Source organism: Amphiura filiformis, chromosome 8, assembly GCF_039555335.1.
Source record: "Amphiura filiformis chromosome 8, Afil_fr2py, whole genome shotgun sequence".
NCBI lineage: Eukaryota > Metazoa > Echinodermata > Ophiuroidea > Amphilepidida > Amphiuridae > Amphiura > Amphiura filiformis.
The window spans coordinates 30,549,122-30,556,773 of NC_092635.1; positions in this window are offsets into that span (position 1 = coordinate 30,549,122).

Below are 7,652 nucleotides of genomic sequence, written 5' to 3' on the forward strand. Positions count from 1 at the left end.
AGGAAATTATAGGCCCATATCAATTCTTCCCATTTTATCAAAAATCATTGAGCGTGCTGTATTTGACCAACTTTACCCTTTTCTAGACTCAAATGATATGTTGCATGACAGCCAGTCAGGTTTTTGGCCAGGTTTTTCAACATCTTTCGCATTATTAAACATTACAGAGGATTTGGTAAAATCAATTGATGATGGTGAGTACATTAGTCTTGTTATGTTAAGGCACTTGAAACTTTATTCTGAGTTTAGCGTCCACCGCCCGCGTTATGAATTTTGTGCCGTGTTTGAGATGTAAAATCTGAAAATAATTCATTATTTTGCAAATTACTACTAAACCAGAAAGAAAATTTGTTCTGCAAAATTTTAAACCCCTTTTTTGTATAGAAAGCCTTGCGAACTATTAGATGAATCCATTTAAATATTTTAGCATTAAAAATATACAGGTTTTTGACCCTTGCTCTATCCAATTATTTCAATTAAATACCTTTGGGATACCAGGGTAAACTAGAAGAGAAATCAATCTAGCCAAAATATTTTTACCAGATGGACATTGTTGATGTTATAAATAATTTAACTAGGAAAGACCTAGTTTTGACAAATTGGTGCCAAAAATTTATTTCATAATGTTCTGCATGATTGTTATTTTGTATAAATGAATCAATCCTCCCCCCCATTTCCCTCTATCCTCAAATGTATACGGAGAGGTTGGTACAAATTGGAGTGAAGAAGACTGGCATGGTATACTTTGGAAGACATTTATTTTGTTTTAAAACTTGAAAAACAAATAGCAAGATAATTATACTATTATAAATGTTTATGTGTGTTCGTGACATGATATTGCGACTGGCGATACTCAATTAGAATGAACAAAAGCGCATTAGCATTGGTAAAAGGCCGCTGATAATGAAACCTTGAAAATAATGAAATAGTTGCCTCATTATGAGCTGAAAAAAATTGGACACTAAACTCAACATCAAGTTTCAATAGCCTAAACAACAACAAATGCAACAGTATTAAAATGCAATTAACGTAGGTTTTCAGTTCTTGAATGAAAGCCTAAGGGCATGGGCATAAGAGATGGTACTTTGACATTATAAATACAGACCGTTGCTTGCAAACACACAATTGTAAGTACCCCCCAGTCATGTATTTAAAGCCATAATTGTAACATTTCCCAACATGTATATGTGACGCGATCAAGGGAAATGAGTCGGATGTCGCTAATATTGATTTTGAGATATTGGCAAAGAAAGTGTTAAAATTCTTTTGTTTTATACTGTTTTCAGCGATTGGTAAATTGATGTAACTTCGCAAAGAAAAGTCGTATCAACATGGGGTTTTCAGTTTCTGAAAGCACTAAATGTCGTCTTTAGAAACACATATAAAGCTCATTTTTGACCAGGGTCGACAATATGTGACTCATACCCCTTGATCATGTCACATATATGTAAAGCCACATTGTAACCTTTCCTTAACCCTAACCGCCTAGGGGCTTTTTGGCTATGTTTAGGGAAAGAAGGAAAGAATAAAGAGAGAAAAGAAGGAAAGAAGTTGTTTGCTCTGGGAGGATTCGAACCCGAGACCCCTCGCATGCCAAGCACTTTCGGTCGGCGACACTTTGCCACGGGTCTTGGGCTTCGCTGGCCAGCTGAAACCGTGCCTATATATCACTTAGGGCGATTGCGTCATCACACCACGTGGGATGCATGCACGAACAGCGCATATATCAAGTAGTATTTTGTAGTATTCAGGAGGGTTAGGGTTAAAATAGATTTGTATTTCTTTTACTGTCAGATAGCTCCCCTTTTAATTTTGAGCCAAACAAATGAAACAAAACAAAGAAAATCGCTATTTACTGCCGGCTTATATTTCCAATTATGTGTGTTACTCTGTGAATCATGACTTAGGTCAGTCGTTTTGATGTGTTATGACTCCCGTACATTTAGGGATTCAATCATGTTTCACCGTTGTTCATCACCGTTTAACAACGATGCGGCAGCGTCGTCTGCATGGTTTACTTCGCGAGGGCAGCTAAAGAAGTAAACCACGCAGACGCGCCGGACGCGAGTTGTTAAACGGTGATGAACAACGATGAAACATGATTGAATCCTTTCAACAACGAAAAGAAGCTAAATATCGTATAGGCCTAATTCTGTTCGTGCGTGCATCCCACGTGGTGTGATGACGCAATCGCCCTAAGTGATATATAGGCACGGTTTCGCTTGCCAGCAAAGCCCAAAACCCTTGGCAAAGTGTCGCAGAGCCAATGCTTGGCATGCAAGGGGTCTCGGGTTCGAATCCCACCCACAGCAAACAACTTCTTTCTTTGTTTTCTCTCTTTATTCCTTCCTTCTTTTCTTTCCCGTCGCCAACAAGCCCCTGGTGGGTTAGGGTTAAGGTGTTGTCCATGTCTTTTTCTCAATGGTTCACCACTCCTGCTGCTCAACAAGCTTCAACCATCCTGGAAATGGTGTCGGTACCCATTTATACACCAGCGCTGAGAGAACAATCTTTCTCAAGTGTGTAATATGATGGGCGTGCCATCCACGGTTTGCACTCGAGTCATACAGGAGTCATAACCTGTGTCACTATGCTACCGTGCACTCTAAAACCAGCAGCACCACACAAGCACTATGAAGACAAGATTTCCTTGAAAAAGACTTGCACTCTCAAACATATGTTATGTTATGTTATTTCATTAGTACTATCGATACAGTTTGTAACATAAGACAGTTTGAACTATAGCTTCACACTTCAAATCAAGTTTAAGGGCAAGTTTTAATGTATCCCATATTCTGTGTCTCGACCAAGTACCCTCAACCCCATTAACACAGATTAGTCAATATATGCCAGAGTTATATTCAGTTTCCACGTATTCGTTTGCCAGTCTGGCCCTAGACGTGAGCACCTGCCAAGAGCATTCACTAAACACACGATTAGTATGAATAACCATGACAGAGCATCTAATTACCTGGTATAGGGTCATTTCCACAGGCTGGAATCGCTTGAGCCTACAGCTAACATACGTTTGATATCGATAGCTGACTAGCTGTCGTAGAAGTGTATGCAGCCGGGTAGGTAGAATTTCACGACTGATTGAGTTTTCCAAGTACCACAGACCTGGGGATGATTCGGTATTGGAGTTTAATGGAAATTAAGGATATGATTGTTATCATTTCATTTCGTTACATTTTGGTTCTTTCGGTTGATTTAATAATTGATACCAAAGTTTGCACTGGCATCTGTTAGACGAATGGATGGATGGATACTCAGAAATGAATAATATTGACTGTACCATTCTCAGCTGGTTTGAATATCTCTGCAATGCTAATTAGTTCCAAAAGTGTGAAGACTGTAAAAGATTTAATATGCGTGTAGGGGTGCGTACATATTTACTGCCAAATGCTTACACACGCTGACGCAATATATGTCACCTTCCACAGTGGACGTTCCTACAATTGAGCACCGTCTGCGGTTCAAACTGCTGCAATAGACCGCAAATGTATTTGTGTGATACTTGCTCAAAACCGCTGACCATACGTGTAATTTAATACAGTCAGCAGTTGATGGGTAAAATGCAGTTTCGTATCATACACAAAAACATTTTAGACCACAGTTAGGCGATGAAAACACCATACACACGTCCGCAGTTGGATACACAATGTCCGTGGTTGGTGGTGAACACACGCAGGTGTGTGTGTGTGCATTTGTATAGGCCTGCAAACGAGGAAGCACTCCTAAAAATAACATGATAACCAAGGACACCCAGCAACTGAGGATGTCCACTGTTTCCCTTTCCTACCAGTATATTGTAAACAACATACGAGGGCCGGTCAAAAAGTTCGTAGAACTCGGTATGCTACTTTGTTGCAGGGTATTGAATTTGGTCTCATTTGAAAGCTTGTTCCTTAAAAACATTACTGCAAAGATATTACATTTTTGCATCACTGTATATGGGCAGGACACTCTTCAGAGGAAGCCTACCTCCATGAATTCACAGGTACTACCAGAAGTGAATACAGGGTCATCATGGAAATTTCTCCCGACGGTGGTGAAAACTCAAATAAACTTTAACAGTGTACAGTTGTTGTAAATGGTAATGAAGTCCTTGGTATTCAACAGCAACGAATTGGTTCTTAGAGTTCAAGAATGGAATGAGCGTCCTTGAAGATCATCCAAGGTCCAAAAGACTTGCTGACGTCACCATTAATGATTTACGCGCTGGTACAGTGGCGTTGATAATAATTAAAGAGCCAAATAAGAAATATAAGATAGCCACAAAATATGACAACTCGGATGAATGTGTTTTCAATATTAATCTATTAACATTTGGGTGTTCCAGGGTGTCTTCTAGATGGGGTCCCGGAATCTTTATGTACAAAATTGATACCAGTTGATATATTCAGGTCCACACCTTCTATACACTTAGGATTAGGACCAAGGCAAGTTTAATCTATATGTGGCTAAAGGTGATAAGGCATACATTGATCACTGGAATTATGAGTGAATTTAGTGGAAGCACCTGGATCTCACGCCCCTAAGAAGATCATCACTCGGTTACCATAGTGCAAGGTCTTCATCGTTGTTTCTGAGATCCAGGGATAGTCTTGGTGACATATCATTTGCCAAATGAAAGTACTATCATAGGCATATATCATACAATTTTGATAGCAAAATTGAGGCAAGCCATCATGTGAAGAAGGTTGATGGTAGGAAAGTGGCTGTTCTCGGATTTTGTCCTGTACGCTATTCTTAGTTTGTCAAGCTGCCATTCACGACAGAGGGGTCAGTTAATAAAAGTAACCATATTGTGGTTCAGGCATGGTCTCCAGGTAGTGAAACCTATTTAGAATTTTAAGTCCTACCTTCATAATATCAGGTTTGCTGGTGACCAATGCTGGTGAGCCTTACTGAAGAGTGGCTCAAGGAGCCATCGGATGACTTCCATTTTGTTGACATAGAAGGTTTCAAGAAAAATTGCGACGGGTACATTAAGGTATGCAGTGACCATGCTCAAGAGAGAGATAGAAAGAATTTGGCTAGTACTATTTCAAGCACCTTGTTCTTCGAACTTATTGACCGCCCCTCGTATATAAACATATGTAAGACCATGTCTGGTTTTCCGGTGTAAAGTTTTGTCTCGTTTGGATAGTAAAAAGTCGAGTGGGTCCCCGGGGTGGATCCATGGTTTGCAGTTTATAGCTTTGGCTGTACATTGTGCAAGGTCCTCAATTCCATCGTTGTATATCTATGCAAGTAGGTGTGTTGGTGGGGGTGCATATATGCATGTGTTCTTATTCTGTCCCTATTATGTCTGTATATGAGACAGAGATTTTGACTTTATGAGTTTTGTCTATTCGCATCACTTACCAATAACATCATTCACTATAGGATCCACAACATGCTCATCTATCAGGGGCACAGTTCTTAAACCCCAATACATTTGTACATTCATTGAATGACCTTTGACAATTTGGGTACAAAAACTCATACTCTGCAACTTGAGGTCAAATTTTGCACTATGATTATGCAATTGATGTTATTGGACTATGCCTTTGGGATGAGGCTATTGTGGGCCATAGTGATTTAACAGTATTTGGAATCGGCATGAAAAATGCATTAAAATGAGTACAAACAAGCCTAGTTTTGGTTCAGTAGTTCTTAAGATAACTCTTGATATTTTGAGAAAATATTTCAGAACTTCAACTTTTTCTGTTGAAGCTTATGGCTAGCACGCAGAGCATTAATGCCAGTGCCTTTATTGCTCTTAAAGCATCACGCTTATCTTCAAAAAGGGTCAGTGACACAAGAAGATTATAGTAAGCGACTTTTTACGAGCATTCAGTGCTTTTATGCGGAATTCACGTCAAATAGTCGTCTGAAACAAAAACAAAAACATCCCCGTGCAATAACATCAATGATGCATCTTTCATCTCTTTTTAAAGAGCGTAGAAGCCAGCCTCTTCAGGGTGGAATTTGAGTGGTAATATTTAGATACGCTTTAATATGAGCGAGGCGTCAAATTATTGATTGTGCAACGAGGCGATAGCATGCTCTCGCATTGGGTAATCCTCATTAAAAACACAATTTAGGATAGAATTTACTTCAGTGTGAGGTGAAAATTCACAGGCGATGAAACAGATAGCGTCGATTTATCATGAAATGAAGCCTAGGGAGGAATTTTGGTTTGTTGAAATTCTTGCAAAAGGTGTCATATACTTCAATTGTTATGTTTTCATTGTATGAAAATGTAAAGAAGTTGTCTTCTTGAAAATCGGAAGGAAAAGAAAGACAAGTGTAGTGTTTCATTCTTTGTATACAGATGGCAGCACTGTGACAGTATAGTGAAGTGTAGTGGTATAAATTGGTTCTACTATTACTAGAACTAATGCATTCATCATGTTCATGGAAGCACATGGACATGTATGTGAGATCTAACACTGATGATGATTGAAAATATTTTGATGCAATTGTGATTAAATTATTCTACGGAACAAGGAAACTCAAGTTTTGTTGCAGATGACATCAGAAACATTCCAAAAGATTGGGGGGGGGTAAATTTCAAAAAATGGTTCAGAGAAGGGCTATTTCAAAATTTTCTCCAAAATCTAGAAAAAGTGCTGATATAATATTGATTTTTCATTGTTTACTAGCAAAATTTCTGGAAAATTAGTATAATATTTTCCGAGTTCCAACTAAACCACACTTGCCTGTTCAGTCAAAAATTGAGATTGGTTGGATCCCTCTTTACTTTTTCTCCGATCTTAAGCTTAATTTTATTTAAACTAAGTCAATACTATTGACCAAATACTGAAAAAAACCGCTATTGTACCTCCTACTGGAATTCTTTCCATACAATTCTTTTGAATCTGTCTCTTTTTCTTCAGATTTAGGAAGCCAAACATGTTGTACATTTAATAACAAAATTGACAAAGCTCTGCAAATATTTTTACCACATCAGTTTACCACACTGAGCTGTGTATATTAATTGAGCTTCCCGTCTTGCGGTGGAAGGACTTGTATGATATCACTTTGAGCTTTATTCAATTTATTTATACTTTTTACCACTATTTCTGGCTCCTTTTTATTCATTATACTAGGCAGTATTTAAGTAAATATTTTGCGCACAATTTCAAGAAGCCTCTGTTGACTGAGCTTATTACTTCTTACAAATCTTACAATAAATCCAGAGTGGATCTTTTGATGGATTGTACTTGGTAAACTAAAAAAAATATGGGTTTTAGATCAACAAAGATATTGATGGGTGCGTAATAATAGCGCCGGCTGTGTACTCATTTATCTTCATTTTGTTCTGCAATTTTCACAGAAACGTCTTTTCAAAGACAGTCAACGGTGAGCTAGTTTAATGTAAATGTTAAGAGTTGAAATTTTGGCGTTTGCTCACAGATATGCTGTCTTTTCAGCATTCCTTTTAAATTTGTGATTGATTACAATGCAAAAACTTGGTTGAGGATATCTGATTGGTTGATATTTGATGAGACTGTATACACTATGGACCACAAGAGCCTCATCCCAATGGCATAATCCAACCTCAATTACATAATCATAGTGCAAAATTTGACCTGAGCAACTTGCAGAATATGAGTTTTTGTACCCAAATTCTTCATGACTGATTGTGGATATCAATAAGG